This window comes from Castor canadensis, chromosome 11 (assembly GCF_047511655.1).
Source record: "Castor canadensis chromosome 11, mCasCan1.hap1v2, whole genome shotgun sequence".
Lineage (NCBI taxonomy): Eukaryota > Metazoa > Chordata > Mammalia > Rodentia > Castoridae > Castor > Castor canadensis.
The window spans coordinates 71,237,613-71,250,427 of NC_133396.1; positions in this window are offsets into that span (position 1 = coordinate 71,237,613).

Here is a 12,815-nt window from a genome sequence, read left to right on the forward strand (position 1 = left end):
AGGAGATACTTAAGTGCTTATGTTTTCTTTACCATTCCTAAACACACACTCAAGTTACAGTACCTATAGACAGGTGAATGTTTGGGCTTTAATGTCAAACAGTAGATGCACACTACTGTGTATTGTGTACTTGTCCTTCTGCAGTATTTAGCTCCCCAATGCTAGTAGACCTGTTGAGACCTAGTCTGCATAACAAAAGCATATGAACCACAGACAACAAATTAAAGTACCTCATTTAATATTATTACCATGCTTTACAAATCCATTGTCTTATTATTGGAAATTAAGATGTTTTCTTGAGCATTTCAGTTAAGAGCATAGACAGCACTTGACAGACCAAAGGAAAAGTACCACATTTGGCATTAATCTCTGGTGATTTTGAGTATGAGTTGTTTAAATTTACAAAAATAAATTTTTTACTTATTCAAACAATATACAAAACCACTCTTCTTATGAAAAGCAAACAATTACAGATAAAGGTAAATAAATCTATTTGACACATCTTCAGCACCTGGCTTCCCAGAAATTTCTGGAAGGTTTGTGGTATTAATTCCACGCTATCAACTCTATTTGGTACCTTGTACTTGCTCCTCATTCTCCCTGAAATGCTCTTACCACAGATACTCAACTCTTCACTCCCTTTAGGGCCCGATGTCATTTGTTTTATAAAAATCCCATATAGCTTTCCTGTTTTGAAGTATTCTGAATTGAAATGTAATTCATGCTGAAATCAAATATTTGCTAAGTAACTGCATAGATATTAGCAACAATTGCATTTTAATATGCTAGGGAATAGAGAAGGGTGAGACATTATCTCATACTGGCCAAATTACAGTTTCTGCAATAATACAGTGTCATCAGAGGGGCATTCTCTGAATACTGTGTGAACCTGTCTGTCCACAAATACTCTATGCCTTTGACCCTTACTATTTTTCATTTTATTACTTATTGCCAATTGGTGTCTCTTCTGTCCGCCTTCTCTTTCTTTTTCTTCTTTCTTTATTAGTATTATAATCTGTCAATTTCAGATAGTACAAATAAATTATTTGCCAAGATCATAGAGCTATGAAGTAGAATGATTGGGATTTGAACCTGGCTCAGTCTGTCTCCAGGTTGGAGCTCTTGCAGATGCAACCCCTTTGTACAACCCCTAAAACACTATATGAAATTCAAAAACCAACTATCTAATGATGTTTTAGCAAATTTAACTAGCCAAATAATCATGTTCTCTTTGTCATGTATTCTTCAGCAAGAAGCTAAGGTGGCAGACAGCTCACGTCCATTAAGCATTGACATTAGAGATGCTGCTTGAGTTGGGATTCCTAGCAATCATTAAATGCTTTGTTTAGTCTTAAGTGGTTTTTAAAATTCAGTTAGAATAGAAAATAATGGGAATTAATTGTCATTCTATAAATGTTCTTTGAAAACATTTTATTTTTATTAGTTAGATAAGTTAGGTCAAGAACATTTGGCCAGCTCACCTTTTATATCAGAATTTTAGATTCCAGGAACCAGTGGTTTACATCTCTCTCTATCTTATACAGTTATCTGAATGTGTTCAAAATTACCAAATAATGAAGGATGTTAAAATCTAAAGAAAGAAACAATAACAGTAAAAAGCACATTGCATTCACATGTGTCACCCTTCTGTACATCATGATATGGATGACTCTGACGTGTGGAGTTAGATGTCACTAAAAAGCACAGGCCCTAGTTAAAAATAGTTGCTGTGGTCAGACATGTGAGACCACAAAGCAGAAAAAGTCTAATCTTGAGCCACATGTGTTTTTTAAAACATCCCAACGCCCATTTATTTTCAGTAACAAGCGTGGCTGTTCATTAGTAACCAAGGCAGGAAGACGTCATCTGATATGAGTATACAGATTTGAGCATTTCAACTTGAATGAATACAGTCTTGAAATAGTTCATTTTTAGATGGTTATATTTATTCATAAAATTTTGACTAAATTTTATGTAAAACTTTACTATTTGTAACTTTATGTTACTTTATACATTTTTTCATGATATAGAAGCAGACAGGACATCTATTATTATTATTCTATGTTATAAATGAGGAAATAAACTCAGAAAGCTCAAATGACTAGTTCTAAGACACATGACTGTTGGTGGTGCCCAGACTCAGTTTAGTCTTTAATCAGAAAGACTGTTCTAGAATAAAGTTAGAAACCATCCAAAAGCAATATCCAGGTACATTTATTTGTATGCAATTTACATATTGTTTAAATGAAATTTACGTCAAGAATCTGTAGTCAGCAGTTGATTTTATAGTTCACATAATTTGAAAATTACAGTAAACCTTTGGTATCTGTGGGTGTATGGTTCCAGTACATTATGTTAAAATAACTCAAATTTACCTATACTGTACACAACTTGAAGCCGCATTTGCTACATTACTGTCACAAAAATTATTATTGTACACGTTTATACTGCTCACCAAAAACTAGACCTTGTTTCATTCTCTTTATCTCAAATACTGTGGATGGTTGCTCCATTTTTCCAAGAATGCCGCCCCTCCTGCTAAGGACCAAAATTTAACAGTCCATTAAGCACACTCACTTTCACCATTTTGTTTTGGGGAGGCATATTTTCACAAATACCCAGCGGATCCCACAACAATTTAGACACAATTGATGACACAGGACTAACAGGGCTGCTTCACATCAACTGAGCTGCCCGATGCAGATGCATGTGTAGGAATTAAAATTTTTTGGTTTTGAAATTTCTTTTTTGCTTTTTGTTAATTATGTTTTGACCATGTTTGGTCAAAACTGTGTGTAGTAAATCCACCAATAAGGAAGGCTTACTGTTAAAACTAGATAGATCTTAGAAACCCAGTTTCATTGTGTCATTTTACTTTGCGTTATAGCAATAATTCCCTTATGTTAATCTGTCAAAACCAAAGTTGCAACCATTCCTATTTGTAGTAAAAATACTAGATAAACATAGTGCAGTAAATTTGGTCATATGATGGTAAGTTCTTTTTTAATATATAAGAAAGTATATACATATAAATAATATGTATTATAACCTGAATAAATATATATATATACTTATATATATGTATAAGTACTATATATATATATATATATATATATATATATAAGTATTATAACCTGAATTCATTCATCCCAAACCTGCTGACATTTTAGGGAGTATAGTTGATCCTTCCTAGTTTGTCTCTAGTTCATTTAGTACACATTCTCTAGAAAAATACCAACAGCAAAATATCATTTATGCTGAAAGATGATTAAAAGGTTGACACTACATTTTTCTACATTTTTGACACCATGTAAATGTACCCATGTCTGAGTTTCTCTCCTTTGCTTCCTCTCTCCCTATTTTTGGTTAAACATATAGTCTAATACTTCATAATTTATGCAATGAAAATCCCACAAAGCTTTTCTATTTTGAGACCTTATCTGTTGAAATGTCAGTTCATGTTGAAATCAAATACTTGTTATGTAACTGAGAAGTTATTAAGAACAATAGTATTATATATGTTGGGGACTTGAGAAAGATAAAACATCATTATTTCATACAGAACAGAATATAGTTGATATAATGTTCAGAGATAAAACACTGATGAAAACTAGAATATTCTTGGTGAAATAGGACATGTACCAGGATTTGAAGGATGACTCTGACTTTGTTGAAAAGGGTATAACATTCTAAAAGATAAGGAACAGCAAGAAAAATACAGGAGAGTGGCATGAATACTGTTGTGGAGCCTGCAGTGAGGAGGTTGGGTTTGTTTGTGTATAGAATGAGTCAGACTAAAGAACTTCAAGAGCTAGAATTGATACACTCAAGTCCCAGTGATCTTTGGAACGGGGAATCATGGTTGTGAGAAGTGGTTGTTTTGGGCAATGTGTGAAACTAGGATGTTTATTGAGAGAAAGCAAAGTGGGTAATTTTATTCTAGGTTTCAAACAAGTGCAAGGCAAAATTTAAAAGAAGCTATCAATGAGGCCCAAAGTAGTAGTCACTGAACAGAAACCCAGGAAGACAGGAATTAGTGGAGACCAATTAATAGAGGTCTAATATTAGGTTGGGTATGTGGGGTTAATAAAAAGTAAGCCAGTCTGAAGCACTAGTGATAAGAAGAAAAGATGAAAGTTATTCGTTTATAAGCTCAGAGAATAAGCAGAAAGACCAGTTTAACATTCCACAGCAGAATGCTTCCTCATACTCTCCTGTTTTAAGTGCTGTCTTGCTCAGTCCCTAGAGACAGAGTTGGGCATGTGAATGGAGATACCGGGTCTTCCAAGGTGGGAGACATATAGTGATGAAAAGCCAAACATGTCCCTCCCTATGTCTAAACTTGAGAGAAAATATTAAAGTTTGGGAAGTAAGTTATCTGTGAAAACCTTAGAACCAGGGAAAAAGCATTCAGTCCAATTGTGTGTCCTTGAGCAAGGGAGCAGTCACATCTAGGCAGTGCTTATGAAAACTCTTCTGGCTGTAACATGTAAGATAGCTTGACAAACCAAAACTGGCAGAACACATGGAAATATTTTGTAGCAAATGTAAGTGTGAAGTCATGAGCACATTAATTTCATTTTTCAGGAAGGTTCAGAAAAGTTACGAAGATTGAATCTGAAGTGCAGTAGGTTGAGCAGTGGATAGGAAATGAGATAATGGAATTATCAAGAGTAGACTATCATTTTTAGGAGAATGCCTAGAAGAAGGAAAAAAAATAATGGAAAAAGTTGTGAGTGAGATTTAGGATGTCATTTTTTAAAATAGGAGAGGTACTTGGTCATTTTTATTTCCATATGGATCTTTCAGAGAAAATACTTTTCTGCTTTTAGGACCAGAAGAGTGTATTTTTGAGCAGTCTGTGCTTTGTGACTTAGGAGCACTTTCTATTGAGAAATTGATCAGAATTTTTCATTTTGCCTTGACTTTAAAAATTTAAAGCTAACTCTGATCCAACCACAGGCAATTTACAGAACTTCAGAGGGTGGATTTTAAGCCTAATTCTTGATTCCATTTTATGACCTTGGTTTTATTTTTCTCTCTTTTGCTTCATTCCTTCTTTCCATCCTTTCTTCCCTTCCCCCCCTTTCCTCTTTCCCTTTTGCTTTCTTTCCTTTTGTAAACTTGTAACTCATTTATAATACTTTCTAGAATGAGATAAGTATAAAAATTCATTACTCTTCCTTCCCTACCAAACACATTTCCTGGCACATGTTAGAAATCCTAGCTAACATTTGTAAAATGAATGAAATAAAGCCTATATATGAACAGAAAGAAGAATCATACATTTTGAAGGATGATACTACAAAGTACAGTAATACCTTGAGTAAAAGCAACAAGGACAGAAAATAGTGAAAGATAAGTTCTATGTGGGAATTCTTGTAGAGATAGTTGGAACAAAAGTGAGTTTTGAAAAATTCATATAGATTTATAGAAAAATTAGCTTGGATTTTTAAAAACACCTCCAATTGTCTATCATATGCAAAAGGCTTCAACTTTTCAGGGTTTATCAGATGCTGCCTCTTCGATCTGTTATTGCCTTGTGCAGACAGACTGGTATTCTGAGAGAGATGGTGGACTCTTCTAAAGTATAGGAGAGTGAGGTTTCATGTCTGTTGGCATTACCTACAGTCTCCTTTACATAGGACTATGCAAATACCCATGCTTGACATAGTCAGAGACCACTGATTTGAAGTTAAAATTTAAAATTATCAGCATTATCAGCATGATCCCTTCCTTCAATTCTAGCCTTTCTTGAGCACATCTTCTACTAATATTGTGAATAGTGAATGGTAGGGTTGGGGCATCCCCAGAGTGAATTGAGAGGATCAAGAATAAACATCAATGAAAACATTAGAAAATCTTTCTTTCAGCTTTTTAAAATGTACAGTACATTATTGTTATCTATAGTCACCCCATAGGTAGAGATGCTTCATTTGACTTAAATATTACAAAATGTATACATGTATAAAAACACTACATGATATCCTATAAAATATGTACACTTTAAAATGCTTTATGAATCAATTAAAAAGGCACATTTAAGTTAAATTTAAAATTTTTTAATGAAAACAAAAAGAATAAATGAAGTTCTTAGTGACACAGAATATGAACTGAAAAAGTTACCAGGTATAAAGTCAAATGTTATATTCCGGTCCAAACAATGGGAAGCCTTTCATCAAACAGATGCACACGAAAATGAATAGAACTTATGCAATAGAGTTGGAAAATATTGTGATTAAATAAGATCGGGATACAAACTCTAACAGCAGTATCAGAAGTGACTGAGGGAGGTATAGTTTCTTTGCATTTGCTGGGGTATTCTACCCTCAGTCTATAATACATTCTAGGGGATTTTGACAGAGGCACATACTAGAGACAACACCAATAGAGCAGGCTGTGGGACCAGGCAGGTCAGAGTGGCCACAAGATTTGTGGTTACTAATTTGGTGAAGAAAAGTTATGTTAAATATCTTAAAGTATGGGAAGCTATTCTTATGGAAAATAACTTGTTGTGTTCTGAAAATCTCCAGAGATTTTCCCCAAGCCAATAAGCATGAAATCCAGAAGTATTTGTTAAGAATCTGTTGCTAAGCAATATCTTAGGTGCTGGGACAAGGCCAGCACAGTTTCTGTGTTGAAAGAGTAGACGTTGTACCAATTACACAGAGGGAGTGCTAAGAGGGAGTTGATAATAAGGGTGCATACAGCTGTAGGAACAACAGATAGAAGTTATGAGGAGTCGGATTTTTAAATAATTGTTACTATTCATGACTGAAGTGAAATTCTTTAGTCCTCATCACCAGTAAGAGCTGTCTTGTTTCTAGATATCCTGTAGTTGCTGCAAGATGTCAAGACAGAATATCTTTTGTGGTGCAAGACAGTATGAGAGAACTTCTTTAGGACATTTTCCAAGCTTAAGAATTTTTGTGTGGCTGGGCATTATAATTACGCCTGTAATCCTAGCTACTAGTGAGGCTCAGATTGGGAGTATCAGAGTTTGAGGCCAGTCAAGGCAAATAGTTTGTGAGACCTCATCTCTAAAATAACCAGAGCAAAATGGAGTGGAGGTATGGCTCAAGTTTTAGAGCACCTGATTTATAAGCAGGAAACTCTGAGAAACTCAGCACCATCAAAAAAAATTTATGTGTGATACTAATATTTCATATACTTAATTTGCAAATTTATGTGTGATACTAAAATTTTCTACAGTTAATTTGAAATCTATGTAGTCACTTAAAGTTTTTTTCTTTATCACATGAAATAATTAAGCAACCAGTGGCATGAGTTATTTCCTTTTATTCAGTGACTAAATAGTTTTATTTATAAAATGTGTTCTGTGAATGGAAGTAGGAAAGAGAATCTAAGGAGGAAAGATCAGGATGGCAAATACCCTTAAAATCTTTATCACCATCTCTTGATTTTTAACAAACTTGAGGGGAAAATATCTTATCTTGTCTTATTTTATTTTTTCAGAAGTTTCTCAGGTGCTGGTGCTTTCTTACCTCTTGAATAACCACAGAAAGAAGGAAAAGAATCATCTTGTTCACAGCTATGTCATTTACAGATGAGGATGGTAGTTTCATTTGGGGGAATGACTTGTGATCTCATCCCTATTAGTGGTCCTGATGGTTCAGAAGACTGGCCATTAGAGACCACTGGATTAATCATAAAAATTCCTCCTTTTAGATTATTTAAAAAGAAAACTAGATTTTAATTATTAAAATGTAGAAAAGAGTGAAACAATATCAAAAGAGCACCAAGATAAAATCTCAAAGAACTGGATTTAAGTTCCCTTTGGTTTGGAGTAGGTTGTATGGATGAGAGCAAGGCCCCAGTCTCCTTTGTTTTCTTAGATGTGCAATTAAATGCATGGGTAGATCATCCCTGATGTCACTCTCAGTTCTAACACTTGGAGGTATGTATTTGTTCTGAACAGGAGGACTTCCCTTTAAAACTGGGTGACAACAAATGTCCCCTGGTAGTATGCATCAATCTTAATAAACTACCTATGAATGTTTCATAAAAGAATATGTCTTCTCTTCAAATATTACTAGTTGGTAATATTAACATCAGATATTTTTATAGAATTTTATATGTTTCATACCTATACCAAAACATTCTTATTTGGTGGGAGTAGTAGTCAAAATTAAGTAAAAGTAAATAACACCAGTTTCATTATGTAAAATAAATGACTGTTCATTACTGACAAGCTCAAGTTCATCACTGACAAGCCCAAGTGCCGGCCTACTTCATGTTAGCCTAACATGAGGCTAATGTGAGGGAGGCCAAGTTTTGGTTTCCTATTTCTGTACTTTCTCAAATGAACAGGGCTGGAAAGATGTTACCATTGCAGTGAGGTCACCTACATTTAAGAGAGGTACCCTGCCTTATTCTCCTCATTGTAGATCACACAGGACATAGATATATCCGAGGGTAAACATGATGTAGAAAATCTCACTTCATCAAACTCCTTATCTAGTCTCTGTTTGAGTTTAACATACCAAGTTAGCAAAGAGAAATAGTGAAGGTGGTGTCCTTTTACAGGTGTTTGGGTAAGGCCATTTCCATTTCCTTAGAGATTTGGAAATCCATCCAGTCACACAGGCCCTACAGTTCACACCCTGATTCGCATTGCCCCCATCCTGGTTAGGTGGTCCTCTTCTCACCCCAGGGAGACAGCACTCCTATGTTATCCAGCTCCAGGATCCTAGGGTCCAAGGTAAACACAAGTATTCCTCAGTTGCATCAGCACAGAACTTGGGGCTGGTTCGGTCTTCTGACCTATGAGATTGTAGCTGCCAGCTAGAGAATTGAGTCCAAGTATTCAGTAGTTTATCTTGTATTAGGCAGGGAAGTCTGAACACCAGAAAATAAGACAGAAAAGAAACATTTAATAACTTGTACTATTAGGAAACTCCCTAATCTCTGTGGTTTCTGGAATCAAACAGATTGTCCTTAAATACTGCTCACATTTGATAAATTACCTTATTTACTAAGCTTTAATCCACCTGGACAATGTCTGAAAATAAATGCTTACAATGTTGTGGGTGCAGACTAAATGAGAAAGCACAGGCAGCATTTAGCTTACTGCCTAGCATATGGTGGAACCCACTTCAGTGATCTGGTGCGGCTCAGTGGCAATCATCATCCTGGAGACAGAAACTGTGTCCACAATGTGGACTTCGGAGACTTCTAATAAGTATGTGCTATGTTATATGACAAAGCATTGCTTTATAAATGTATTTTTACAGAGATGACCTTAGTATTAGTATTTGTTTTAGGAATACCATTTACCCCTTTGAAAAATACACTCCTAAGATATGAATATAAATTATCAATAATGAAAAGACTGTAGTGGATCTCTGCACTGTAGGGTTGTACTTACTACACCACTAGCTGCTTAGTGCCTTGGAGAAGTTATTTTGATTTTCTAAACTTAATAAAAATGAGATCTGAATGATTTCCAGTACTTCTTCAAGGTCTAAGTGACTATGCTTCTAATGAGTCTATACAAACCTATTATTGGCAACTATATTTATTTTTTTTATGAATTTCTCTTCATAGTGTTGGGATTTTCTCTAGGATAAACTAATGGAACATCTCCTAAAAGTCACAAAGCAGGGAAGCTACTCTGAGTTGGTTACTTTGCTAGAGTAATTTGTTATCCCAGAAGCTGTGTGGTTTTGCCACGCAGGGTATATCAAATCTACCGTTTATTGCCAACTTTCCATGTACTCAGCACTAAACAGCTTTTCTCACAGTCATTTATTTGACATACACACCCTGCCAGCAAGGAGTTGTTCTGATTTTATAGATGGCAAGATGTTAGCAGAAGTTGGGCAACTTGTAGAAGGTCACATAGCTTGTGGAGATGCCATGACAGAGGCTTGGGTCTGTTTGACATTCTAACTAGTCCTTATATCCACATTATGTCCACAAAATGGTTTAAGCATTTTATTAACCATAAACATTCTGGGAAATAAACTGCTAACTTGCTAAATTTAATACTAATCAAGATAATGTTTTTTCTCTACTGTATCCCTGTACAGCTCTGTTAATCAAGCCATGGCTCATTTCTACAAAGAAGGTTTATGTGTATTTAGCACTGTACTCCTAAAACTTCACACAGTGCTGGAGTAGAGAAGGCACTCAGTCAATATGTGCTGAATAACTAACATTCAGGAGGCAAATTTATTCACTCTTTTAATTAGAAAACATTTATTCTGTATGCATTATGAACAAGGCATTCTAAAACATCATTTTTCCCTCTATGTAGATGATAACTCAGGGTGAACAATACAACATGCATTTTAATGCTATATGAAGCAGTACATTTTTTCCTCAAGATGATTACTGTTCCATTCAGGCCTAAAATGTAGACTGGGTTATAATCAAATTGTTTTTAGCATCCTTTTATATTGTTTGACTTCTTTTTTAAACTGTTATCTAATTTCTCAGCTGAAGAATATATTCTTGTGTCTGCTACCTAAAAATATTCAGCAATTAAATTCTTTTGCTAGATTAGCCATCTCTCTTATATCTATTCTTGTCAGTATGAGGCATATCTGTTGCCAATGGCATAGAATAATCTATCCACTTTATCAGTCACAGTTCTCCATAGAAACAGAGCTAACACGTACATACATATATATGCATATACATACATATATATGCATATACATAAATACTCTCTCTCACACACACACATATATGTATATGTATAATACCTAAATGTATTTCAAAGAACTGAGTCCTGTGGTTGTCAGGGCTGGTGGTCTGATGCTATGGGCAGTTGGCAGTTAGGAAACTCTTGGGCAGGAGCTGATGCAGGATAAAGTTAGAATTTCTTCTTCCCAGGGTGACCATGATTTTGCTATTAAGGCCTTTTAGCTGATCCAATGAGGCCCATCCACATTACTGAAAATGATTCCTTTGTTAAAGAAAATGGATCGTAAATGTTTCCCACATCAATGGAATACCTTTTCATAACAACAGCTGGATTGGAGTTTGAACTAATGATTGTGTCTGTAACCTAGCCAAGTTGACACACAAGATTAACTATTCCAATCACCTCTTATGATATGAAGAAAGTTGCCAAAATAGTAGAAAAAACTATTTCGCTTTTTCATTTTAAAATCTTTTTTTCTTTTCCTTTGTCTTTTCTGTTTCCTTTTTCCTCTTCTTTTTTGCAAAGTGTAAAGGACTCCTTCCATGGAAAGTGGGGAGGCAGTCTGAAGTGTTTAAGAAGTGCCATAGAATTCTGAGATCTAAAGTAGCATGTTGATTCCAATAAAGAAGTTTAAAAGTTGTGTACTTCCAAGGATTATTACAACAAAACACTTCTTAGAAATCTATACTTCATAATACACAATTGAGAATGCTCTTTTGGTTGAGATTTAATTCCCATTTCCTCCTTCTACTTTACAATTACTCATAAAAAAAGAGAACAAATCTTGTAGCAAATGGGGTTGATGTTTAGCCTCTTCCACGTATCCCCTGAAGAATGCTTCTCTGAACCAACCAAAAGCACTTTCAATATTATTCTTAGGTACATTTCTAATCACCTGTTAGTGTGAAGAAGAACACATACCTGATATCTACTGTCAAAGATAATTCCAAGTCTGTCCCAGTAAAAGTTCTTTATATCAATCTATATGCTTCTCTGAAACCATGTTTTAATTAGAACTTTATTTCAGTTTACATAAGAGAGTTCATTCTCAGAAATCACATATAACTTTACACTTTTTGGGGGGCTTTCTTTTCCCATAAATTTTAGGTATGAAAATTCTTGAAACTTCACTTATATGTCCTATGTAACACAAAAACCACATCTAGTTTTCTATGAATTCTGGGTGAGGGAGAGTTGAAGAACTTATAGCTCATGGTTTCCATTGCTTCCTACATTTCTCCTCCCTATTTTGTTGTAGGTTTTATTTAATTTTCAGCACCTCAACATAGATGATCATAGGTTCCTCCTCTCGTAATTAACAACAACAACAAAAATTTCCCTTTATCCCCACAAAGTGTTAATTAGGTAAGTAAGTACATGTTACTGAGACATCTGTTGTCTGTGTGTGTTTGAGAAATTGGATAGAATGAAGGGTTTTACATCATAACAAGCCAAACAACCCCAAATGTAGCAAAGACAACCAGCATCCATGCTACCACACCATTTCCTACCTTACCTCCATTTTTCTGGCTCTTCCTTGTCTCTCTTCTCTAGTTAGAGCTTTCACTTCCTTTCAATAGCTTTTACAGAAACTTTCTCCCCTTTCTTACATAGCACATCCTTTTTCCCCTCCCTGTATTCCTTCTGATACTTGAACCTAAATTCTAATCTATTATAAAGGAAATACCATCATCATAAGATAGGCAATAATTATAAGAGAAAAATAAGACATTGGAAACAAAGGATGCCACATTACAAAGGCATGGATGGGTTGGAAATGATGAAGATAATTCAACCATAAATAAGACTTTCATCGGGTAACCATGTAACATGCAGGAAATTTCCCGTTCTGGGAATACTGCTGCGGAACCAAAAAAAATGTTTCCTCTTCTCCTCTCGTCAGTTGCTTATAGGGACTTTTCTTCTTAATTCTGGCGTTCTCTACCCAAAGTATTGCAGTCAATGTTGCTATGCAAGCTTATTGACAGGTTGAGTGATATTTGCATTTATTCAGCAAACATGCATATATTTCAGGAGTGAAAGGAAATGGGAGTGCAAAAATAAGTAAGATATTTTACCATCAAATATATTACAGTACAATGAGTATCATTTAAAAACTATGCAGATAGACTTCATCAGTGTT